Genomic DNA, 27,464 nt, shown 5'->3' on the forward strand with positions numbered 1-27,464 from the left:
GATTGCAGGTGCACACCACCACACCTGGCTAATTGTTTGTATTTTTAGTAGAGATGGGGTTTCAATATGTTGGCCAGATTGGTCTCGAACTCCTGACCTTGTGATACACCTGCCTTGGCCTCCCAAAGTGCTGGGATTACAGGCATGAGCCACCATGTCTAGCCAATAAAACAGTTTTAAAGGACAGAAAACTTTGGGACTTCCCAGGTTGCCCATATGCCTTGGTTTGAACCTGTATGTTGTAGACCTTCCTTGAGTCAGAGAAGATGGAGGAGAAACAAAATAGCATTGTGTCCTTGAAGCCAAAGGACAAAAAGGAAAGAGTGATAACTTTCTCAAGTTTTTAGAGACGTGACCTAGGGTGAGGACTGAAAAGTAATTGTTGGCATAAGTCGTGGGCTTGGCATAAGTCGTGGGCTTGGCGAGGACAGTTCCTATAGAGTGATGAGGGTGCAGATTACAAAGGGTTGAGGAGCAAATGAGAAGTGGAGAGGAATCATTGAGTAGATACTACTTTTTCAAATTATTTAGACAAGAGAACAGAAAACAAATTTACTTTGGGATGAGGAACTTCAAATTAAACCCCCCTACCGGCCGGCCATGGTGGCTCACACCTACCTGTAATCCCTATAAAGCACATTGGGAGGCTGAGGTGGGACGATTGCTTGAAGCCAGGAGTTCAAGGCTGCAGTAAGCTATGGTTGTGCCACTGCACTCTAGCTTGGGTGGCAGAGTGAGACATCACCTCTAAAAAAAATGAATGAATGAATTAATTAATTTAATTTAATAAACCTCCCTGCTCTGCTCTTTTGTAGGAGAACATTTGCGGCACTCCTATTAAAAACTAGGCACAAAGTTTCTTATCATCATCTCACTTAATTTTCACAATAGACTCATTAGGGTTACCTCCCACATTTTACAGATGAAAATACAGAGGCTCAAAGGGATTGAGTCACACAGCCAAGAAAGCGGCAGAAGCCAACTCTGAACTCAGGATGGTCTGGCTCTGAAATTCCTTACATTTCACTTAATTAAAAGAAAGGAAGACTGCACATATTGATAAACTGAGGTGAAAGAGTTAGAACCAAAGGAGACACTGGGGTTATGGGATGCAACGGAGAAAGAAAATAACTGATAGGGCAAGGCACACTAATGATTGCCTTTCTACTGGGTCCTTCCTTTAGCTATTGCATCTCCTAAATTTAATAAAAGTCTGTTGACTACTCAAGCTACAGTTTCATTTCTCTACTCCTCTTTAGAGCAAAACTTCTGAGAAGAGTTGCCCAAACTTGCGGTCTCCCTCCACTTCCTCTTGCCCTATTGTCCCCCGAACACACTCCAAAGCAGGCTTTTTCTCCTCCATGCTACCTGGAAACTGCTCTTGTTAAGGCCACCAGCAATCTCTCAATTGTCACATGCAGAGGTTGATTTAAGAATCAACTTTACCTTGCTTGGCCAGCCACAGTATTTAACACAGTTGACCACAGTTCATTCCCTTCTGCGGGAGGTACTTTCCTCACTTAACTTTGGAGACACTACCTAATCTTGATTCCTGCCACCCTATCACAGTCCTCCATGCTGGCTTGTCTTTTCTCTCTCTCCCAGGCCTCAACATTGAGGGACCACAGAGTGCAGCAGGCAGATCTCTTCTCTTCTGTATCTATATTCACTGTCCTAGGGGAGCTCATGCAGTCTCATAGTTTAAATACACAATCTATCAGTATATGCTGATTACTCTCAAATGTATACACCTAGCCTGGAACTCCTTGAACTTCAAATTTGTACAGCCAATGCCTAACTGACATCCCCACTTGAATAGCTAATAGTCTTCTTAAAATAACATGTCCTAAATCTTGATTTTTCTTCCCAAAAGTAACTTCTCTCCAAGACTTCAAGAAACAGCAACTCCATGTTCTCAATGGCTCAAGCCAAAAATATACAAAGCATCTTTGATTCCTTCCATTCACATCGCACATCCAAGAGCTAATCCAAGAGCAAATGCTATAATATCTAACTCTAAAATAATCCTTTATTAGACCGCTTCTCACTAATTTATTGCTACATCTTCAGTTGAAGCCAGCATTACCCTTCCTATGGACTTAACCTCCTAACTGGGCACTCTGGCTCCACATTTACCTCTCTTACCATCTTCTTTATTCAGCAACCAAAGCATTCATTATAAAACAGAAGTTAGATCATATTTTTCCTTTGCTCAACCCTCCAAGTGCTTCTCACAGCACTCAGAAATCTGCAGTCCTTACTAAAGTGTCCAAAGCCATGCTTAAGTTTGTCCCAACTACCTCTTATACTTTATCTTCTACTTCTTTACCCCACCATCTCACTCACCAGCCCCTCGCTGTCCCTCAAATTTGCCAACAATTTTCCTACCTCTGCCCCTCCTGCCCCTCTGCCCCTAGAAGTCACTCAGTTCATTTACGGTTCTGGCCACACCATAGAAAACAGCAGCCCCAGTCACTCTCTCACTCCTTACATGGTTTTACTCTCCTTCTTGCATTTATCATCACCTGATGTATCACATATTTATTTACTAGTCGGTGCCTTTTCTGTCTTCCTCCACTAGACTATAAGTCCTTGTGAACTGCTGTATTGTCTGCCTATTACAATGCCTAACACAGAGCAGATAATTAGTAAGTATTTGTGCAATGTCTAAATAAAAGGAAGCAGAAGAATGGGTTCCAGAACCCAAGTGAAGAAGTTGGCCTCAGAAAGTCGAAGGCACAGCTCTTCTGTTTGCAGAATAAGAAACGAGGTAGAGATGGGCCTTAATTTGGTAAGTTTCATGATAGTTGGAAGTCGGTCAGTTTCATACTTTATAACTTGTAATTGGGAAGACATGGTGGTAAAGCCAGGTGATTCGTTGGGAATGAGGAGAGATGAGATTAAAAAGGCATGTAAGGAAAGAAGTAAAGATTAGTAATGGCCATCATGGCAATTAGGGATAGATAAAAAGATTGCTGAACAGCTATAGTTCTGGTGGCCCAGAAATATCTATATCAATGCCTGGAATTACATATCTGGATCCTAAGATAGATGGAGGCTTAAAACTTCAAGTATGGAAATCATTGGCATATAGGTGGTGGTGGAAACTGGGAGCTGGAACTAAATCAGAAGGTTTGTTTATTTGTTTGTTTATTTATTTATTTGTTTATTTTATTTTATTTTATTTTGAGTCGTGCTCTACCGACCAGGCTGGAGTACAGTGGCGCAATCTTGGCTCACTGCAACCTCCACCTCCCCAGTTCAAGCAATTCTCCTGTCTCAGCCTCCTAAGTAACTGGGACTACAGACACATGCCACCACATCTGGCTAATTTTTGTATTTTTAGTAGAGACTGGGTTTCACCATGTTGGTCAGGCTGGTCTCAAACTCCTGACCTCGGGTGATCCACCCAGCTCAGCCTCCCAAAGTGCTGGGATAACAAGCATGAGCCACCACACCCAGCCTAAATCAGAGGGTTTAGAATGAATAAAAAGCATGCCAGGAATAGACCCAAAGAACAACTGTCAATGTCCAACGCGTATGAAAGATGCAAAGTTGCTGAAAAGACTGAGAAGGAACAAGCTGAGCAGTGGGAGGTGAACCAGGTGAGAGGGAGTAGGGAAATCTACGAAGGAGAGAGTTTCAAAAAGAAGAGAGAGGTCAGCCATGTCCAGTGCTGAAAAGAGGTCAAAAAGAAGAACCAATTATCCCAATTGGTTACTAAAGAATTATGGGTTTGGCAACTATTGTGCTACCAGATGTTTACTGATTTTAGTGCATTAAAACAATGCTTAGTTTACTTATTAAACTACTAGTCAGTAGTTTTTCAAGCTGGTTGCATATTAGAATCCACCAGTGAGCTTTTAAAATACCAATGCCTGAATCTTCTCCCCAAATAATTATAGCAAAATATCTGAGAGTTGGGGCACAGGCATTAGTTTATTATAAAAGCCCCCAGAGGATGGTAATGTGGAAATTCTGTGCAAGGGGGAGCTGGGCTTTCTACAGTAACACATGGGGAACCTCTATGCCTGGTACATTCTGGGCAATCCTAGCCCACCCAAAAAGATTATAAACCAGGGCAGAGGACAGAAAACTTTGGACCCGGAGATAATGGGAACAATCTGTTGAGATGCTGGTGGGCCTTTCCTATGTACCTGTATTAGTCTGTTTTCACACTGCTATGAAGAAATGCCTGAGACTGGGTAATTTACAAAGGAAAGAGATCTAATTGACTCACAGTTCTACATGGCTGGAGAGGTTTCAGGAAACTTACAAGCACGGCAGAAGGCAAAGGGAAAGCAGACACCTTCTTCACAAGGCAGCAAGAGAGAGACTGAAGGAAGGAGGAGCTGCCAAACACTTAAAACCATCAGTTCTCGTGAGAACTCCCTCACTATCATGAGAACAGGATGGGGGAACCACCCCCATGTTCCAACCACCTTCCATCACATCCCTACCTCCAAACATAGGAATTACAATTCAAGATGAGATTTGGGTGGGGACACAGAGCCAAACCATATTAGCACCTAAGCCTGGGGATGTGACGGCCACTCTCTCTGCCAGGTACCTGCTACTGACTTGCTTCCTTGGTTTGGTAGATCATTAAAATAAAGATCCTAGTTGACTCACTTATAAATAATAATAGTAATTGCATCTATTACTGCATTTGTACCAAGCATTTTCTGAGTGTTACATGCATTAACTCATTTAGTATGAATGATACTTCTATGGAGTAGGTATAGTTTCTAAACCTATTTCATAGGATAAACAAATTGAAGCTCACAAAGTGACTTGCCCAAGGTCATGAATCTAGAAGAAAGTGGAGCTGGGATACTTGTCCAGTTCCAGTTCACTTCACAACAAAAGATCTGATCCGTGTCTATGTTACACCGGTTCCCTTCCACCATGAGGGTTGGAATCCTCAACCTGCCTGAGTGCCTGCCCTGCAGCCTCCAAGGAGGGCTGCTCTCTCAGCTCCACTTCCCCAGAGTCTGGACACTTCCTTCCAAGACTCATGCACAGCTGCCCGAGATCCAGTGTTGATATGAAATTATTTCGTTGGCATTTGAGGTAGAGATTTGTCTTTTACCTTTACCCTTTGATGCACAGTAACTTCTGCTAAAAGGACTGAGAATTACTGAAATCCTAGTAAAAATGAGAACTGATCCTTAAAACTCCATGTAAGCAGAACATAAAATTCTACAACAAAGATGTAAAATTGTCATTTCCATGGCTTCAACAATTAGCTCTCAGAAAAGAGCACTTCAGAGAAACAAGTTAAGTAGAAATACATGAACTAACCAAATCAGCTTTTATTATTGACATTGTACTTCAATATGGCATTACTTACTACAGAGCAGGTGGTCCGTTTTGTGTTTTTCATGGATTAGGTCATGGGTCCTTTCTGCCACAAATGCTTTCAGGTGTTTGCCGTACTTCTCCATCTAAGCATTAATCACAAAGGGAAAGTACTTCATAGGAACACGTTGCTCCCTGTGTATTAATTTCTGACTCTTTGAAAGCTCCTAGAAGGTAGGGGAATTTCAGTAGGGAGCTACTGGGCTTGTAATTATTACCTGCTTGGGATCTAATAACCAAGCCAGCTGAGTGCTCCCTGTGAGGGAGTGCACCACTGAGCCTTACCCTGAATGCTATGGCAAATCCATACCTGAACAAGCGAGCCTCAATCAGCTACTGGTGTACAGTTCATGAAGAAGGCTTACCAGGGGCGTCATCATGTCTGCCACACTATCTTTGTTGGGATTTATTTTGTTTAAAGATTCTTTATTTGCTGAAACACAGGTCTTTGGAATGAGCTGTTTTTCCTGTACCCCCTAATAAAGTGCAGCGATTAAAAGTAGCAATCAAACATTGATTTGTCAATATTATAAATAGAGTTGCAGAATCGAACAATTTGTAAATCATCTAGTCCCAGGTTTCTCTGCCTCTTTTGACCTTTGTCCCACAGCCAAGAAAATTTGGTTGAGCTTTACTTTCAGTCGCTTGAACTCCAAAATCAATATGTACAATTTTTGTTCATTTTACAAATACAAAATTTGATGATAAAATCCAGTGTGCTTTTTCAGATCACATATGATGCATGCTCTTATGGGGGACTGTTCCCAATTCTGATATGCTACTTGTGTCTGCCCCTCGGACTCACTGAGTAGTAACCATTTTTTTTATTTTAAAGTTAAGAAAACTGGCCAGGAGCAGTGGCTCCCATCTGTAATCCCAACACTTTGGGAGACCAAGGCAGGAGGATTGCTTGAACTCAGGAGTTTGAGACCAGCCTGAGCAACATAGTGAGACCCTGTCTCTACAAAACAATTTTAAAGATTAACTGGGCATGATGGTGCACACCTGTGATCCCAGCTACTCTGGAGACTGAAGTAGAAGGATCACTTGAACCTGGGAGGTCAAGGCTGTTGTGAGCCGTGATCAGGCCACTGCATTCCAGCCTGGGTGACAGACAGAGACCCTGTCTCAAAAAATATAAAAATAAACAAAGATGAGAAAACCAAGGCCCGGAGATGCTAGAATGCCACAGGCCTGGGATTTGAGCTCAGGAGGGCAATTAATGCCATGGCCAGAGCTAGATTAAAAAGCTTTGTAAGGCCAAGGGGGGAAGATTGCTTGAGCTCAGGAGTTCAAGACCAGGCTGGGTAACATGGTGAGACCCTGTCTCCACCAAAAATACAAAAATTAGCTTGGCATCATGGCACACACCTGTGGTCCCAGCTACTTAGAAGGCTGAGGTGGGAGCATTGCTTGTGGCCAGGAGGCAGAGGTTGCAGTGAGCCAAGTTTGCACCACTGTACTCCAGGCAGGGTGACAGAGTGAGACCTCACCTCCAAAAAAAAAAAAAAAAAAAAGGCTTTGTAACACTACTGGCTGGTCCTTTCCACTCTACCACTCTCCCTTTCAAAGTTACAATTCTCATTTTATGTTTTAGTAAATTAATTCCTGTCAATTAGACAAATTATAATAAGCCTATATGAGTGTCTAAATCTCCAAGCAACAGGTGTTACCGCACTACAGCTGTGTGTGCGATGGTGCATGCTGCATATGTGAACGTGCTTGCTTTGTTTCATCACGTGTCTTTTTGTCATCATGCTCTGATGGCACCACAGCTCTCTGGGAATGCTGGGCTCACGTCTCAGGATTTTGCCATGGCTCCTCTCTCTGCTCTTTCTGTAAACATTCTCCCTGAGAAGGTTACATCTTCATCTACATCTGCATTATAACCCTACAGTGCTGGTTCCCAAATTTCTCCCTCCATCTGAGCCTCTACCCCAAGCTCCTAACACATATTCCGATTGCCTACTGAATCATCTGCACCTGGAGGTAGATTCCAAAAAGCCAGAAAGACACCGAGAAATTGTTACTTAAGGCAACAGCTTACTCCTGTTGACATATCTCTTTCCAAGACATAACCATGAGCTTGTGGTTAGACAATGGGATGGCTTCTGAGTCAGCACCCATCAAATAATCTTTCCCTCCTTACCTCCTGCCCTCTGCATACTCTGAGGGGCAAGGACAGTGACTCTCAGGCTTCCCTGTGATCAGCTCCTCAAGAGGAAAACATAAGGAATGTTCTTCAGAAAAACGCTCTTCTTTCTAAGGGAGGGGAGAAAAGAAATGAAGAAAAATAGAAATAACATAGCATTCAAAATAATTAAAACAGAACCATGTGCTCAACTACTCTACAGCAAAAATATAATTTGACCCTTCTGAAAGCTACTCTCACCTTCACTGATTTATTAATTCATTCAACTAATATTTATTGAGTACCTACCTTGTGCCAACTATGTTCTGGGCACTTGGGCTACAGCAAGGAGCAAAGAATGTATAGTCTGTGGAGAAGATAGAGATCGACCAAACATATGTAATTCAACAGTTGGTGATAAGACAATGGAAGAAGAGAACATAGGCAAGTGAGTCTGTATCAATGTTGGACCATGGAATCTAAGCCAGGTTCAGAAAAGGAGGCATGGGAGGGGTGAGAGGCAGTCAAGTCAATGGGTTGGATGTCCCAGCCTGATCCATTGGTGGAACTGGGAAACTAAAGGGAATTTGCTAGAAAAATAGGAGCAGGAAGCCAAAGAGTGAAATGTTGACATTGAAATTGTGAAGAAGATCCAATGATGGGTAATGAAACTGTCTCGCTGTTATACAGAATGAGTAGCTGAGGCAAAATGAAGGAAAAGACCACGGCAGAAGATGGGGTCGAAGAACTGATGGGCCAGATATTGGACACATCGTCCTTTGGGATATTGACATCACCCAAAATCATAATGGAAGAAGTGTTGGAGAAAGAGGAACGGGGAGCTAAGGGCTGAATTTATATCCTTCCACCAGAGAACTAAATGAGAATGAGAGAGTGAGCTGGAGTCTTAAACAGGTCTCTTAATCTCAGTTGCCTTGTCTGAAAATAAAATGGCACAAATAATCTATAAGGTGACTCCTAGATGCCCCCAAAGGGACAAGCTAAGATGGTTGATTCAACCCCTGAGTCTCCTCCTGACAGGAAAAAAAAGGGGGGGGGGTTCAAATTAGCAAGTGGATCCATTTATCTGTTAAACAGCACTTAGAATTACACTGCAAATTAGGCCTGCTCATATGAAATCCACTCTAGAGCCTTTTCTAAGCGCCTTAATTAACCAAGACAGAAAGAAAAGTCCATTCTGCCACCCATGTGTGTCTCCTTCTTTCCACTGTGTCATCCCCACCATTTAAGAGGTAACAGCGCTCCTTTCTGATTAACTGTGGCTTCCACAACCTGTCATTTACGAATCTCCACCAAAAGGCCCCTCCTAGACATCAGGTATTCCACGGGCTCGCCAGCACAGACTGACGGCTTCTAACAACACTGGTCGGTCCCTTACTCCCCACACACATACTCGGCTCCCTCCTGTGGAGGACAGGGTGCAGTCAGCCTCGTCCCTGACGCAGACTAGTTCCATCTATGCTTATTGCTCTGTATAGAAATGACCTCACTCTTCTGCATTTGTCTGAGAGAGTGCTCTTTCAGATACAAACAACAAATGGTGACTTCATGGAGAATGGTAAGTTTTTCATTGGTTTTGTTTTGGGTCTCTGTGGAACTACACTTAGATTGCAACTACAAGGTTATTGTTGAAAATTAATTTACTTAAACATACATTGCAGCTGGTGGTAACCAGATGATTGGGGGAAATTGGAACAGTGTATGAACCCAAATAATGTCATAATTGGCATAAAGTGAATTCTCCGTTACAGTCAAAATGTCATGATTTTTCTGATCTGAAAGTTGAGGCAGATTTTTCTTTTCTTTCTTTCTTTTTTTAATTTTTATTTTATTTTTGAGATGAATTTTGCTCTTGTTGCCCAGGCTGGAGTGCAGTGGTGCGATCTCGGCTCACTGCAATCTTCAGCTCCTGGGTTCAAGCGATTCTTCTGCCTCAGCCTCCCAAGTAGCTGGGATTACATGCATGTGCCACCACGCTCAGCTAATTTTGTATTTTTTAGTAGTGACAGGGTTTCACCATGTTGGCCAGGCTGGTCACAAACTCCTGACCTCAGATGATCCACCTGCCTCGGCCTCCCAAAGTGCTGGGATTACAGACCTGAGCCACCGCACCCGGCCAGATTTTTCTTATTATATACTTTCATCTCTCCTTCTGTTCCTCTTTGCATTTATTTAAAAGCAGTAAGATCAGACCAGCCTGGGCAACAGGGGGAGACCCTGTCTCCACAAAAAAATGAATCAGCCAAGCACAGTGTTATGTGCCTGTAGTCCTAGCATTTCAGAAGACTGAGGTGGAAGGATGGCTTGAGTCCAGGAGGTTGAGGCTGCAGTGAGCCACAATCACGCCACTACACTCCAGCCTGGGTGACAGAGCTAGACACTGTCTCAAAAATAAAAATAAAAATAAAGCAGCAAGATCAATTAATAATGTTAGCTTGTGCTGGTTGACATTCCCACACCTCTTAATTTATCTGTTAAATGGCAATTAGAAGCACACGAAATTATTGGTTAACATACACAATTCCCAAGGGTTTACATTTCAAATAATGCAGTGAAAAACAATTTCAAAGAACCAGGCCCTACCTCACTCACCCCGTATTTCTCTTATAAACAACAGCTTTATGACAGTTTTGATCTGTGTTGAAAATGTGTATATTTCTGACCCATAAGAATTTATAAATCTGGAGGTAAATTTCTTAAATAAACAAAACCTAGCAGAATAATTTTTTGGAAGACTCACATCCTGGGGAACAAAATCCATGCTCAAAATCATTATGATAGGAATGTGGTCAATTGAAACAAATCCCAGAGGATCCCCATGTTCCGGATGGAGCCAGAGTATTTTTAGTTACGGTCTCCTTCAACTCAATATACCTAAATTTGGATAGGGGAAACTCACCCTAATAGCCAGAAGACTTTACAGTATGAGACGTTTTCAAACCAAAAGCATATGCTATTCCAAATATATACTAAAATATGTATTATGTGTATCTATGCATACATCCATGTATGTATGCATATATAGATACAGACATATATCTTATTCTTTCTTAAACATATATGAACAAATCAGACACAAAATAATTCTCTGGCTAGGGCAGGGCACACTGTTCACAGTTGAACAACTGAGAAACGGACTCCTTGATGGTTCACTTGAAAATGTGTTTAATAGAGTCTTACTGAGACTGGGTCACTTGATGTGGCAATCTCCAACAACATGACAGCAGCTGCAAAAAGACACACAGCTCATTTTGATGTAAAATCTCTCATCCAGAACAAATTAAAAATCCACATCTTCCACCTCCTGTGAAAGCAGAGCCACTGTTGGTAGAGACAGTAAAGATACGGCCTAGGTGAGCTTGGCGATACCCACACTTCTGAATTCTGCCAGGTCATAATTATCCAAAAAGAAAGGGTAAATATTTCTTCCAAATAAATCAGATTCACCTGTACACATGTCACATTTAAAAATAAATTTAGCCGGGTGCAGTGGCTCACACCTGTAATCCCAGCACTCTGGGAGGCCGAGGCAGGCGGATTACAAGGTCAGGAGATCGAGACCATCCTGGCTAACAGAATGAAACCCCCTCTCTACTAAAAAATACAAAAAATTAGCCGGGGGTGGTGGCAGGTGCCTGTAGTCCCAGCTACTCAGGAGGCTGAGGCAGAAGAACGGTGTGAACCTGGGAGGCGAAGCTTGCAGTGAGCCGAGATCACGCCACTGCACTCCAGCCTGGGGGACAGAGTGAGACTCCATCTCAAAAAAAATAAAAATAAAAGTAAAATAAAATAAAAATAAATGTAGTTGTCCATAAACTTGTCTATATTATAGACTAGAAGCTATTCATTATGACATTTACATTACTAACATCCACTAGACTATGGATATCAGCCTGAACTCTTTTGTTTGTTAGTTATACTCATAAGAGATAATGTTAAAAATAACTTTTCCCAAGTACCCATGTGTCTGTTGATGTTCATTGTGGTGTTATATAATCACATGTGGGTATTTCCTTCTAGTACTACTAAAGTTTCATTTTTTTTAATATTGAAAGTATAAAGCTGTCCCAAATTCATTCTAGTGAAGGGACCTGATGTTATTTTTGCCAAATGGTCAGACAGTTGTCCTGAACCCTTTATTTAAAAAATCTGTCTTTTCCTCACTTATTTGAGATTTCGTTTTTTATCAAATACTAAATTATCAGATACATTTCGGGATTACCTATTTTTTTGTTTGTTTGTTTTTAGTTTTTAGTTTTTTGTCTTTTTTTGGAGATGAAGTCCTGCTCAGCAGCCTCAGCTGGAGTGCAGTGGCACGATCTTGGCTCACCACAGCCTCCACCTCCCAGGTTCAGGCCATTCTCCTGCCTCAGCCTCCCTAGTAGCTGGGATTATGGGCATGCACCACCACACCTGGCTAATTTTTGTATTTTGAGTAGAGACAGAGTTTCACCATGTTGGCCAGGCTGGTCTTGGACTCCTGATCTCAAGTGATCCACCCACCTCAGCCTCCCAAAGTGTGGGATTACAGGTGTGAGCCACCACACCCAGCCGGGATTACCTATTCTTATCTCTATCTTTCTGTCTATCCTGCTGATAGTATCATACTAATTTTTTAACTTTTCATTGAAGTTTATATTAAAAAGTGCACAAAGCATAAGTGTACCACCTGATGAATTTTTATAAACTGAATACACTATGACACCAGCTCCCAGATGCCAGCCCCCCAGAGCCCTCCTCAAGCTCCATCCCAGGCACCACACAGCACACAAACATATACAGGGTAACCACTATATTCACTTCCAACAACTGAGGTTAGTTTTGCCTGTATTTGTCCTTTATATAATGGAATTGTGCGGCAATATCAAGCTATTTTAATTATTTTCCAGTCCTTTCCCAACTTTCTCATGGTTATTCTCATATATCTTGTCTTGACAATGTGAACTTTATCTGTGCCCTCTGCTCCTGGAAGACAGTGACAGAACCTATAACATGGTCCCAAATCCACTTCCAACTTTTCCACTTTTTAAAATATGTGTTTGTTTCGTGCATTTGATTGGTTTGGTTTTATGGCAATGGCAGAAAGAAGGATACAAAGCAAGTCACAGTTTGACTCCTTTCATTGATGTCCAGTCTTCTGAGAGTTGTCATCCAACTGGAAAAAGGGTTCTTAGCAACCAAGCTGGGAAGCCACTGGCTCTGGTGCCTCTCAAGCACCCATCAAGTCTTGAAGCATCGTGGCCCTGACATTCACACCTTTTTCACCAGATGTTAGCAGAGGTAGCTGAGAAGTAATTCCCATTCCTAAATGGTGGGTGGGGAGGCTGTTTCCTCTGTCAAAAAAGCCTCACCAGAGTTTACAGGCTCAGTGTCCCCAGCCTCATCAGGGTCCTCTCACACATCCCCATTCCCAGTTGCTGGGTCCCATTCTTTTCCAATCAATGCCCTCACTTTAACAGTAGACACCTGGTGAGACTGTGCATGCATGCACCTTTCATTGCAGGTCAGCCACTTACATGATAAGAACTTGTGTGTGATTTTCCAGAGTTTCAGCCCTTTGTCTACAAGAGATAAGACTGTCACTCAGGACAACCTTAGAAAACTTGAGGCTCAGTATGTGCTTCTGGGGCCGGGAGTTACAATCCCTGAGCTCAACAGTTTCTTTCATTACTTTGTCAAGCGAACTTAGGAACAACCAACCAACTTCATTACATTCCTTGGTTCTCCACATACAGTCAAAGGTACTATGTATAGAGTCACTAATCTTCTTGCCTCTCAAGAGCAGTGAATCAGGAGTATCAAATGCATTTATTCTGCATAACTCTCTAAAGAGTTCACACCGAAGACTATCAGTGTTTTCTATACTATTAGAAGTAGAGTCCTCAGCATTTTCAGGTCTAATCAGCTTAAGCAGCCAACTCCAGAAACCCCAAAACCAACTAAAGAAATCCATCCTTAAAATTCTGTTCCTATAGAACCACTCCTGGTACCAAAACCTGTATTAGTCAGGGTTCTCTAGAGGGACAAACTAATAGGATATATGTATATATGACAGGGAGTTTATTAGGAGAATTGACTCACGTGATCACCGGTGAAGTCCCACAATAGGCTGTCTGCAAGCTGAGGAGCGAGGAAGCCAGTCCAGGTCCCAGAACCTCAAAAGTAAGGAAGTCGACACTGCAGCCTTCAGTCTATGGCCGAAGGCCCAAGAGCCCCTGACAAATCACTGGTGTAAGTCCATGAGTCCAAAAGCTGAAGAACTTGGAGTCTGATGGTTGAGGGCAGGAAGCATCCAGCACAGGAGAAAGATGAAGGCCGGAAGACTCAGCAAGTCAGCTCCTTCCACCTTTTTCTACCTGCTTTTCTTTCTGAACTTTTAAAATATTGCTACAAAAGAGAATATTTTTAATTCACCTGCTAAGTGTTCAACATGAATAATTATAATGCTAAGTTGTATATGTAATATTTTCTCCACTTATAGACAACAAAGAGCTTCTAAGCGTCCATCTCTAAGATTCCCACATTCAACCCAGTAGAGTCACACTAAGTCTACTCATCTCTCCCTTAAAAGATTACAATTTCATTCTGCCCATTTAATTTTTCCCTGGGACAATAGACAAAAATGAAAATTAAACCTTTTTTAAATAAGAACACACATTCTAATTTTCCAGTCTTCTACTTTTTCTTCAGTCTTGTCTAATAACCTGAGATTATGTCTCCAAGAGATCAAAATTGATGTTATACCATAACTAACCAGTTTGTGCTCAGAGATACTTTTATTATCTTGCAGTAGGGAATAATAACCTTACATTTATCATGCTTAGCCAATCTTGTATGAATTCCCAAAGAGTTAATGAGCACTATACTGTTACACTTCTGAGTCTCTGCTCAGAAAGTTCTTTCTGTTCTGAGTGCCACAGCAGACTGGATAGGATGGCTTTGACCTGGTTTTGAATCCCCACTCTGCCACTCATCACTGTGTAACCTACGGATTCCTATGTGATAGAGGTTAAAACAGTATATGCCCTGCAAGTTTCCTATATGGATTACATAAGGTCATGATATAGAGCACTTAGCAAAGTGCCTGGCATGCTCAGTACATGCTCAATAATTGTTAGCTATTTTCATTATTATCATTTCTATCATTTCCTTAGCTACCCTACTCATCTCTAGCACCCCGAGCTTGCCTCCCTCTTAGCACTTACCACCCTGGTCTTCACTGGCTTACTCCTCTGGTTCCATCTGTTCCCCAAGGGAAGAACCAGTCTTATTTGAGGTTTTTTGTTGTTGTTGTTTGTTTCTAGTGCCCAGAACTATGCCTTGCTCATAGTAAGTCTTCATCAAGTATAATTAAAGAAAGAAGGGACAATGAGAGGAGGAAAAAATGAAGAGACGAAGAGCTATCTGTACACATCTCCTGGAGCAGAAGGTTCACAATCCAACATGAAGTAAGTTTCTGGGGCCAGATGCATCTGTTTCAGGCACAGTTGGTATGAACCACAACATGCATTGAAATCTTATTTTCTATACAATTGCAAACCAAAGTTTACCATTAAAGAAAAGAAACACATTTTTCATCAGGATGTACAACCTCATTAAACTGGAAAGCACCACAAGCATCGTCATCATCATCATTGACCTAAATGTCTTTGTGATTTAGGTCCATGTGAAGTCCATGAAGGATGACAATCTCAGAACTGACCAAGTAAAGAAAGTGGAATCATAATCACCTAAGATTTGACTAAATAAAAAGCGTGTGCCTAACTAAACTTAGATCTAAAGGTAATGCATGAGGGAAGGGAGAAGATAATGTGAAAAAACTAATCCATTTTCATTCAAAGAGCACTGCCCAAATCCAAACATAATGCATAGAACTCCAGATTATCTGCATGATTGCATTTTAAGAAGATTACTGTGACAATCCCGGTCTGCCCACCAATCTCCTCTTGGACTTAATCTTTATCCATCACTGACCTATTTCTGTTTTTGTCTTACCTTTTTTATTATAAAAGATTTCAGGCCAGGCACAGTGGCTCACACCTGTAATCCCAACACTTTGGGAGGTCAGGGCAGGTGGATCACCTGAGGTCAGGAGTTCAAGACCAGCCTGGCCAACATGGTGAAACCCCATCTCTACTAAAAATATAAAAATTAGCTGGCCATGGTGACACGCGCCTGTAATCCCAGCTACTTGAGAGGCTGAGGCAGGAGAATCATCTGAACCTGGGAAGCAGAGGCTGCAGTGAGCCAAGATTGTGCCACTGCACTCCAGTGTGGGCAACAAGAGTGAAACTCCATCTCAAAAACAAACAAACAAAATAAGATTTCAAACATATGTAAACCCATGTACACATCACCCAGATTCAACAATGACCAAATTCTATCATTTGTGTTCCACCTATATTCTCCCCACCAGTTGGCATGTTTTGTTTTGCTGGAGAATTTCAAAGTAAATTTCAAGCACCCTATTCTATTGCCTGTAAACAACTTTAGTCTATGCCCAACAAATGTACATGTTCAATGCCAAGACCACTACTGCACAACCCCAGTGAGCGCCATTCACACTGGTCTTCGTGCAGTGCACAGCCTAAGCAGCCATATATGGCAACCATGTACAACACTTGCCACAGAAGAGGAGCCTGCAAGCTTTTTCTTTAAAGGTCAGATGATAAATATTTTAGGCTTTGTGGGCCATACAGTCTCTGTAGCAACTACTCAAATCTGCTATTGTAGCACAAAAGCAGCCACAGACAATACATAAACAAATGAACATAGCTCTGTTCCAATAAAATTTTATTTACCAAAACAAGCTGCAGAATTAAAAACAAACAAACAAAAAATACAGGCTGTGGGTTGTAATTTGCTGACACCCCCACCCCTCCCCAGCACTGGCCTTTTGTATAGTTCCATAAATGATAACTATTGTCAAAACCGAACAGACCATATTTAAAAAGTAATTCTGGAAGGAAACATTTTGTTGCTAGGAAAGCATGTATACCAATATGATGCTTTTCCCTTTGCCTGAAATTTTACAAACCCAGCAACCATCAATCACATAGTTAGTAGATTTTAGCTTCCCACGGTACATTCTGCACTGATGAAGATAGGCCATTCCTTATGCAACATCCAGGCAAAGAAAACCTGGACATGCCAAAGGACTCCATGTGAGCTGAGAACAGGACCCAGGCCTCCAATGTTCTTAGAAAGGTCATACTTTAATAAATTCCAGAACAAAAATAATAAACTTTGCAACAAAAACAAAGCTCCCTACATCTTTTAGGAGGAACTGATGTATCATAAATAATTGACTTCTCAATGGTGCACCCACAACAAATACGAATAGAAAAAAGGAAAAGAAGGAGTTAGAAGAGGAAATTAAGAAAAAGAAAAAGAACAAGGAGAAGGAAGAGAGAAGCATAGTATCACGCACATGTATTTTTAGAAAGTCTTTGAATTCAATTTTCTTAGAGTTCTATTAGGCTTCACCTCATTTGCTTCCTGAAACTGAAAGTGTTTCTAAAAGGAAAGTGTCATCCCGAAGAGCAGCGAACAGGATCCAAGTCTGCCTGCCTTACATCCCCACAGCTACCACCAAAGCGCCTTATCTGGAACGTTCTAGTGCCAATCCCAATTCAAGGCAGAAGGAGTTTAAGACCTCCAGCCTAATTCTGTTGGACTCAGTGAGGCTTACCCCCACCTTCTGGGCTACCCTCAATTTTGTGCCCACATAAATTCTGGCTTGACCTGCTGGCCTGGCTTGACCTCCTGGCCTGTTCTCCACTTGTATCCCAGAGTCCAGGTAATCAAATCTCTGTAGCTGATCTCATTTGAGAAGAGGAAGGAAATGCCAGTCAAAACCACAGTGAGAAGTCATCTCACCCCAGTTAGAATGACTACTGTCAAAAAAAGAAGAGATGAAATGTCTACCCTTCCCCAGCTCACCTCCAGTAGGAAATCTTCCAAAGCCCATTTCCCATCCCCAGTCTGGGCTAGATGCCACGCCTGTGCACCTGACATACCCCTAGGAACTCTATCCCTGTTCTGTAACTGCTTATTTGCCTTCCCCAATGGACCAAGACATTCTTGAAGGCAGAAAATCTTTCTCATTTATTTTTATTACCTACAGTGTCCAGCACAGTGTTTGTTAGATAAATTAATTAGACCTACTGCTCGTCTTGTCAGGACTATTTGCTGTTGCCTATAGCTATGCCAAACAGAATGTTCTAAACAGAATGTTCTACTTAGCCAGGTCTCCTCTGGGCACCAGTTGGGGGAGAGGGACCTCATTCAAAATCCTATTCCCTCTAGTCCTCCTGCCTAGGTATAACAACTTGCCCATCCATGCCCCAAGATATAACACAAGATATTGCATTCACTTCCAGGATAATTCATTCCAAGATAATGCATTCACATGGCAATGAGCCTTAGGAACGTTGATCAAAGAAGGGCTTAGTTGTAGGATTTCACTGGTTGTGACTCCTACCACTCAAATGTCTGGCTCTTACCAAAAACCCCAGTTGAGAGAGTTGTCATCATTGAGCAGAACATCCATCAAGCTTCCCTTTGGGCAGTATTCCATCACAATAACCACATCTGGCAGTGCAATACAGCCTCCAGTGAATCTGCAAATGTTTGGATGATCTAATTCTCTAGAAAAACCAGTACAGATCAGAAAGGATTTCTCTGGGACGTGATCTCCTAATTCCCACTTTAAAATCCGACCTAGTTTTTCTGACCACATAAAGAAACAAATATCCCCCTGGATTTAGTGTCGTGCAAAAATAAAGCTTGCAAATCCACCCACTGTGATGCAGGGTAAAGCATTTAGAAAAAAACATAATCGTCATCAAAATTCATTCTGGGCCAGAACTTTACATTCGATATCTGTAATTTGTGCAACAACCCTGACTGGTGGCTATAACTGTCCTCACTCTAAATGAGGACACCAAGGCTCAGAGAAGTGACGTAACTTAGCCAAAGTCCCCCTGATAGGTAATGGAGCTAGATCCTAAACCTGACTCGGCCTAATTCCCAAATTCATTCATGGTGTTTTTCAAACATTGCCATACTGCATTCCAATATAAAATACAAATACAAAAGGAAGAGTTCTCACACTGGGAAAAGTTTCATTTTCTTCACAAATAATTTTGCTTCAGAAACAAAAGGCAATTTTCACAAGCCAAGTAGTTACAGACTTTTCAGTCTCTCCACGCCAACCTCTCATATGTTTGTTTTTCTTTAAGTTGGATTCCCCCAACCCCCACCCCAGGGAGGGAGTAGGCTCCCTAAATCCCAGGCTTGCAGCTGGCGTTTCAGCATGGTCATTACTACATCTGCACCATCAGCACAGAGGCACAGGTGTTGCCTTGCATAAACCAGAGATTGCTTTGCACATTATCCATGAGGTGCTTTCCAGTCGTAACATTTTTCTCCAATCAAAATTCTACCATCCTTCGTGCAAGTACACAGGCAGTGGGGGCGGGGGGAATATCCACCATAGTTTCAGCTTAAGTTTGCTTCCCCAGTCATCACATCTCGAATTACATCGTAAGATATTCTCCAAGGGACAGCACAATAGCAGTACTTTCCAGAACTGATGCCAGGGAGGGGAGGAACGTTTATCCTTGTAGTAAGTCCCAACTGGTAGATGAAGGGCACTTTCCCCACTCTTCGGAGTGGAATTCTCTGGTCTCTCCTACCCCTTTACTAACTTCCCACCAAGGAAAAGGATCATCAATGAGTGGGAGTTCACACTCACTGTGTCACCATTACTGGTGGGCGGCATCACTGTGGTAAAGACCATCTCTTCCGTTACTGCTCCCACATGGTAAGCACCCCTGGGCAGTCCCTCCTCGGTAGGAAGAGCTGCCGTTCTTCTTGTTCTACCTACGACTGGGATGGGTGAGGTAGGCCCGTGGTCCTGGTGTGTAGGTGGTCAGATAAGTGACTTTATGTCTGCTCTGCAGGCCAAGCTACTCACGTGCCCACTCGCTTGTCTGGCTGAGAATGTGAGTCTAATGATTCGGATGTGGGCTCAGTGGTGGAAGCACACACTTCAGCATCTGGCTCTCCAATCCAGCTTTTAGCAGAGTTTGCTTTGTGTATCAGGGATTTGTCCTGATACTCCTGATACTCAGGACAAGTGTTACTTTCTTCTCTTACTATTATTCCTTATGCGTTCCTCCCATTGGTCAGAAGCAGAAAGGGAAGAAGAGATGAATAGCAACCTGAACATCTAACAACTGAGAGCTCTTGGAAACCAGGCTCTGAAAATATTCTCTATCAACATTAGAATGGCACCAAGTCAAGGGAACATGAGGAAACCCCTCCCAACTGCAGGATGAGATGCCTGAAATACCTGAAGTAGGGCATATTAAGAGAACAATTATCTGTGACAAGTTTTATCATCTATAATATGTGTTTTATATACTCATCAAGCCAAAGATGCTTGTTTGCTGAACCCGGTGAATCACAGAGACTTTTGCAAATGTGAAGAAATAGTATGTAGCTGCAGGATACTGCAGTCTCCTTTGCTAGCTGGAAGATTAGTTGCTGTATCTTTGCAAAACCCCAAATTTCAACCCAACCCATTCTCTCCTAACCAAGATAAACTGCCGTCAACCCAGCATCTGCCTCTTCCATTCCCTACCCATTTCTGTTTAGAGAAGAAGGAAGTGAAAACTGATATTAATATATTGCTGCATGAGGTTTTTGGAATAAGAGAGGAGGAAACAGGCCTACTTCCCTCCTCTCTTCCCTCTCCTGAATCTAAAGCCAGCCTGATGCAATAGGGAAGAGTGGTGGGAGCCGAAAGAAGCTGAATCTCGGTGGGGAAGTGCAATTGTGATTTCCTGTGATAAGTAAGTTTTTGGCATAACCTGTGCACAAAATAAGGCCTTAGACTGTAAGAAAATAATTACTTTTTCTAATAAAAGCCATTGTACTTTTGCTGCAATCAACTTTCAAGTTCTCTAAACATTTGTGATATTAATTCTAACAAGCTGTAATGCTTTGGCCATCGCTCGTCTTCTTGTTCTCAAGAAGAACCTCTATTTATCCTTTGCCATGATGGGTCAAATATAAAATAAAATATAATACAAGTCAATGAAAAGCAAGGAAAACTATTAGCTTTGTACTTGTGTACCAACTCTGAGAGATGATAGGAGACGACTGAAGCACTGTGTTGGGAAGGATTCTGAGGCCAGATCTGTACTCAGAGGAAAGGTACTAATATTAGAAAGGTCCATGGGCATGAGCAATGCACACATTGTCCATCCCTAAAAGATTCAGAGTCTTATTCTTGAGTCCAAAAGGCCAATTCACAAGGACATCAGTATGGAAGGTTGGTGTTGCAATAATGAATATCAAGATTTGGAGTTTGGACCAACTGCAAGCTCAATATAAGCCAGCAACATGAGGGCATTGCCAGAGATGGCAGCATGGGTGGAGGCATGTTGTCCAAGGCTAGGGAGGTATGCTTTGCTCTGTACTGGTAGGACTGTGGCAGGAGTGTTGGGTTTCATTCCAGATGCATGCTTGGAGAGAAATGTTAGTCAACAGGCTGGAGAGCGGTACACTCGATAAAGGGCTTGGAATCTATGTTTCATGGAGAAAAACAAGGATGTTCAAACTGAGGAGAAAACTTTCAGGCAATCCAGATACCCACCCTTCTTGGTAATGCCTGTTGCCCCCAAGGTGAGCTGCCCAGGTTCTTAGCGACCACTAACTTATCTAATGAGGTAACCCCCATGAGGTCTCCAGTGCATTTACCTGCCTGCCACTATCCTGGTGGGCCTGCTGCACCCAGATGTCAAGCTGGTAGGCTGGGATCAATTAGCAATTGTAATTAAAACTGAATGGTATTAACCACATAATAGTGAGATGTTCTTGTTTAATTTCCTGAAGTTAAAAGACTATAATGTTCTGACAGAAGACAATAAATATTTCAAAAACTCCTAAATTTGGCTATGCATCTGAGTTTCATCCAAATAATTGTTCACCAAGCCATTGTTACCAAATAAAAATGCATTGGCCCACATACATAGGTTAACAATCTTAATAAATAATCTTGTGGCCCACTACCAAAAGACGTGAATGCCCCTGCTGACTTTAAAAGTTTAAAAAATAGATAGCTGATGACTGCCCAACAATGTGAATGTGCTTAACACCACTGAACTGTAGACTTAAAAACAACGAAAATGGTAAATGTTATGTATATTTTACCACAAAAAAAATGTTCAGGCCAGGAACAATAACTCATATCTGAATCCCAGCACTTTGGGAGGTCAGGGCAGGAGGACTACTTGAGGCCAGGAACTCGAGACCAGCCTGCGCAATATAGTGACACCTTGACTCTAACTTAGAAAAATAAACAAAGTTTTTAAAAATAGCACAGTGCAGTGGTAAGAGTACAGGCTTTTGGGTCAAGCAGAGAGGTACTCAAATTATGACTGGGCTACTTATCGGCTCTGTGACCTCAAGCAAGTTGCTGGACCTGTCTGAATCCATTTCTTTATCTGCAGAATGGGAGTAATAATGCCTACGAATCTAATTAGGTGGGTAGCCAGAAGTAAGGAATACAACTGATACATAGAAAGCATCCAGTAGGTAACATAGCAGCCGAGGATAGATTAGACTCAGCATAAAGACCAGTGGGGAGAAGTTACAGGAAGACCTACTAGCGTTCATGATAAGGAAAACTTGCTACCTTAGAGCAGTCTTACAATAGAAGAGGCACCTCTACAGAAAGACCATCGCACTGCAAAACCATAGCCCCACAAACCACAGCAACGGACAAACAATGACCCAAGAAGCAGAGGTTCACAAACAATAATTCACCCCCAACACTGAGGCTCCTAACCCATTCCACAGGATGAAGGAGCTACCAGTGAGCAGCAAACAGTCTGAGGCTTCCCACAGGGGTGGTTCCTCAAGGCCGCCAGCTCCGTGTATCCTGTTTACTTTACTTGCTGCACTTCACTATGGATCACTGTGGAGAAAGTAAATGTCTTCTTCTTGATCCTGTTTATGGCCACAGTCCTCATCACTGTAATAAGATAAGCTATGTACACTCTTATTTGTGTGAGATCAGAACTGCGTTCCCCCTCTCACCCATGGGTAAAGTTAAAGCGGCGTCCTCCCAGAACAAGCCGGTTTGATGGGCACAGGAATTTGCTAGAGAGCCTGAGACACTCAGTTACTGGGGAGGCTCAGGAAGTGGAAGAAGCTGCCAGGTATCTTAACAGCGCTGCAGCCCCTCTCACTGGAAACCTTCCCTGTGGGTCCCAGTTGTTAGCTTTGCCTCTAAGAGGAGTAAGAAATGAGGAGACAGAGGTGGGGATTCCTGCATAGTATTTGGAGCCATTGATTTCTACATAGTTTTGAGGATAACCTTTCCTTGATTGTTTTCTCAGCCTCTCTAGGAATTGCCTTCTTGGAGCTCCCCAAAAAATTGCAGTAATCCTTTCTAATCACCTTGCTTTGGACTTATCTGCTTAAATGCACATGTCTGTACTGTAGTGTGAACAACTTGAAGACCTGAGCTATGTCTTTTTCTTTCTTTTTTAGACCTGTGGTCTCACTGTGTTGCCCAGGCTGGTCTCACACTCCTGGGCCATCCTCCCCCGTCAGCATCCCAAAGTGCTGGGATTACAGGTGTGAGCCTCTCTGCCTGGCCTTATGTCTTTTTCTTGCTCATATTCCCAACACCATTGCCAAGAGCAGAGCCAACTTTCAGTGTAAGATTGTAGAATAAATTGGATAGAGAGCTGGGGCCAAATGGGCTACAAGAAGACAAAGAAAGGAAGGCAAGGAAGGAGAAGTGAACTCCATAGGACACTTGACTCCACACTTGACATGCTTTCCCCCACCTTGGATGATGATGTTTTAATCCTCATGAGAACCCAACCAGGGTACGCACTGTTATTACCTTCTCTGAATAGAACAAAGAAATTAAGTAACTGGCCCAGAGACATTCATTAGTGAGTGAGGGGTCAAGATTCAACCCGCATGTACCTGTTCCAAAGCCCAGGCTGTTTTCTCTAAGAAAACACAGCTCAGCCCAGTCCCTTTCCCTGGTTCTGCAGCTCTGCCCTGTCTCCATTCTGCAGAACCCCATCCCTATTACTGAAACCTCTCCAACAATCCAGAGATCTGGCAGTGTTACTGCAATTCCAAGTCCTACGAATCTACACCAATGCAGTCTTGTGTTCTTCACGTAGGAACTATTTGAGAGAATGAATTCATATACATTAGCTAGGTGCTATTTTCATTCTCAAAATAGTAATTAATACCCTTGCTGTGAAATTATGGTAGGGAATAAATTATTATTTTGTTAAAACAAAACAGTTCTAAGGTCGGGTGCAGTGGCTCATGCCTATAATCCCAACTTGGGAGGCTGAGGTGGGAGGATCACTTGAGCTCAGGAGTTCAAGACCAGCCTGGGGAACATAGGGAGTCCCCATCTTTAAAAAAATTGTTTTAATAAAAAATTTTAGAAAACAGCTGTAATGAACTAAATTCTAGCATGCTCAAGTGAAAATCTGGAGAAAAAAATTGGATTGTGACTACCAAATGAAAAAATTACATCTTCCTATCAATGGCTCCAAATACTTTTAAGTTATTCCACTTTGCAGTGTGCAGAGCATTTTAATACAAATTAATCTCATTTGGTCTTCCAAGAAGAATCAAATAAGTTATATATCTTCATCTTTTAATGCAGATAAATCTATCAGTATTTTCCTTTCAAGTTTATTCATTGCTTTTCAGTTCGTAAACTCCTTTCTTAAAATTTTTCCCTTTCATCTTTTACAATGAATTATTTAAACAACCTAAAATTAATTTGAGAAATAAAGTAAGGTGAGGCTATAATTTGATTTTTCCCATATTGATCTATTTGTTAACTTTTTTTTTTTTTTTTTTTTTTTTTTAAGATATGGGGTCTATTGTGTTGCCAAGGCTTGTCTCAAACTCCTGAGCTCAAATGATCCTCCCACCACGGCCTCACAAAGTGGTAGGACTACGGGCGTGAGCCACCACACCCAGCGCTCCATACTAATCTATTGTTGTAGCACAATTTATTGAATAATCCTTCCTCTTTTCAGATATTTGAGCTTTGCAATGCATTTATTATACACATATCCATTTGTCCATTGCAAACTTATCCATTCTATTCCAAATCTATTTGTCAAGTCTTTTTTTCCCAATCATACACTCTTTTAATTACTTTAATTTTCTATTTTTTAAAAAATATATCAAATAGTGAAAGTACTCCTCTTGGGTACTATTTCTCACCACCACCACCACCCCCTTGACACACATACACACACACACACACACACACACACGCACAAAATCCCTGGATATTCTCATCTGTTAATTTTTCCAAATAAAATTTAGAATCATATTGTTAGCACAGACCCAAGGCCTCCAAGGCAGGGAGCTGGCAATGGGGCAAGAACAAGCCATTTCTCACCTTCTCTTGAGGAAATAGTACTGCTCTTTTATGCAGAGTGAAGCAAGTAGAGTCTGCAAATTGTTTTTTCAGTCCAACTTCACTCTTCCTACAACTTTTGGAAATCTGTATTTTCAGAAGCTTTTCTCACGTCAAGCAGAATTTGTTAGCAAAACCTGTTCTAGCTAAGCCTATGGTGAATCTGTTAGAAGGGGATGGGTGGCTATGCTGTGTGCAGGGGTTTCTGAGAAATAGCGCTGCTTAATCCTATCGCCTATGATGCTTATAGCAATCACAAAATTACTTAGACATTTAAAGGGAAAAAGTTGTCAGAGATGTACCTTTTAGGTGAATGGTTTTACCATAAAAATATGACTACCTTGTCTTGGGTTAAGAACACATTTTTAGTTACATAGATTTCCTCCCCAATAATTGTTGGAATATTGGCTAAATAAAATATTCTCCATAGCAGATTTAAATCACATCCAAAACTGGCCATTTGAGTTATGAGTATTCGTCTTTTTCTTTGTGTTTTAGGCATTTTCTTGAGACACTGGGTAAAGATGGGGGGCTGCTAAATAGAGGCCACTTAAACCACTTTGTTATTTCAATGGGGAGTTGGAAGGAAGTATGTTGCGTGCACTGCTAGGTAATCCACCACTGCGTGACCCACAAATACAGACATTATCTAAGTTACATTTGCACTACTTTTAACTAGCACTGGGAAAAGCCTGGCTTAAGAGTAAAAGAAAGGCCTAGAATCCAACAGACTTGGATTCTAATCCTGACTGCACTTAATACTATTTGAAAACCCTGGGCAAGTTTATTTCCCAGCTCTGTGCCTCGGTTTCCTTGAATAGAATGTTCGGAAACTAAAACTTACCTTGTAGGATTCAAGAATAAGAGATAATGCATAATGTACAATAGTTGGCACAAAGTAGGTACCTAATAAAAAGCTAGTTATTAATGCCTCCAAGAATATGAATGGTCTGTATGTCCATATCATTTCTAGCTTAAGAACTCACCCAGAAAAAGTAAAAGGATAGGAGCTCTGTTGAGTGGAGAAAAAAGATTCTAGATGATTCTCTTAGTTTACAGAATTTCTGCCTAGGAAATCAAATTCTTGCCTCTGGCTTGAAGGGCATCCAAGAACCCACTCACTGCAGCTCAAGCTTGGCACAGTTGTGGGAACAAACCCCCTGCCCTGCACTGAACACATTCACTCGGGAACCAGCCTACGAGATAAGTTTGGGTGAAGTACCACTTCCTAGAAGCCAAGAGCAGCCACGCAGATGCTGCCCCCACTGCCCCTGCTGGCATGGGAATCCCTGGCCACTGCCAACCCGCTGCCCAGGCTCCCCTCCACAGTCCATCGAGCCACATCTGAGTGGAAGAAACAAAACAGCCCACATCAGTGTGTGCAGCCAACAAAGGGAAGAAGCCGATCAGCAGACATCACTGAACGAGAAGCCCTCATCGTAATCATGGCTACCGTGCATGTGCCAGACACCCCACCTGCACTTTTCATGTGTCTTCTCGTTTAATTATCACAATAACCCTGTGAGATGGATATTGGTACTGGACCATCATTTTACAGAGGAGGAAATGAAGTTCAGAGAAATTCAAAGGAGCTTGTCCAACATCCCATAGCTGTTAAGAGTCAGAGACAAGATTACAACCCAGATCTGTTTGACTCCAATGCTCAAACTCATTCTACCATACATGCTGGCTCTCCCAAGAGCCCACGTAAAGTTCTCTGCTTGGGATTCAGAATCTGACTCACAGACTCTGACCTAAAAGGAACCTTTGAGATTCTCAGTTATTACACTGTGTTCTCCAAGCCCATCCTTGTACACTCCGCCTTGTGATACTGGGGATGGGACCCTGCACAGCTCATTTCTCCTTTGCCAGCTGCTCTCCAGAGGTATTTTCTAGGGGCAGGGAGTGCTAAAAGGACACCTAAAGGAGGGAGACGCCATTGGCTACTTCCTGCCTGCTTCCCATTTAGGTCAGCATGGCCCCAAAAAGGTTTCTTCTTTAGAACTCCTATAGCAGTCTGTTGCCACAGCACAGTGATTCTGTTTGCAGTTTTCTCAGCACCAGCCATGTTGTACCATTCTCCTTCCCTCTCCCCAGAGGCATCAGGACCCACCTGAGCTAACAGGTGCTTCCCCTTCTCCAGGTTTCTGAGTTTTAATAGTCACAACTTCTTCCCTCTCTTCCCAGCCCCAAGGGTGGCAGCTGTTGCCTCTGTGGTTCCTTTGTGCTCCCTGATGGCCTTTCCAGTTCTTTAATTCCTGGTTAAGAATGAATTGTATCAACTTCTATTTTAAAATAACTGGCATGGCTTGTCTCCTGACTGGACCCCGTTTTATGCAAAGAATCATCGTCTACTCTAATGCCTTTCAAATAAGGAGACTGAGGCCCAGAGAAGTTAAGTGACTTGCTTAAGCTTGCACACTCGGTTAGTAAGAATTTAAAATAATGTTGCTACCATTT

General features: G+C 42.1%; 1 long non-coding RNA gene across 1 annotated transcript in view; it reads right to left on the reverse strand.

Annotated features, from left to right (window-relative positions):
• Positions 1 to 14,440, reverse strand: part of LOC105485648 (uncharacterized) — a 47,569-nt gene extending 33,129 nt beyond the window's left edge. The window contains exons 1-4 of the long non-coding RNA XR_011612675.1: positions 13,595 to 14,440; positions 7,511 to 7,623; positions 5,354 to 5,447; positions 619 to 747 (exon numbers count right to left, since the gene is read on the reverse strand). This is a non-coding gene — a long non-coding RNA (uncharacterized lncRNA). The remainder of the gene's footprint in view (positions 1 to 618; positions 748 to 5,353; positions 5,448 to 7,510; positions 7,624 to 13,594) is intronic.
• Between the last annotated feature and the right edge of the window lie 13,024 nt (positions 14,441 to 27,464).

Source organism: Macaca nemestrina, chromosome 14 (genome assembly GCF_043159975.1).
Source record: "Macaca nemestrina isolate mMacNem1 chromosome 14, mMacNem.hap1, whole genome shotgun sequence".
Classification (NCBI taxonomy): Eukaryota; Metazoa; Chordata; class Mammalia; order Primates; family Cercopithecidae; genus Macaca; species Macaca nemestrina.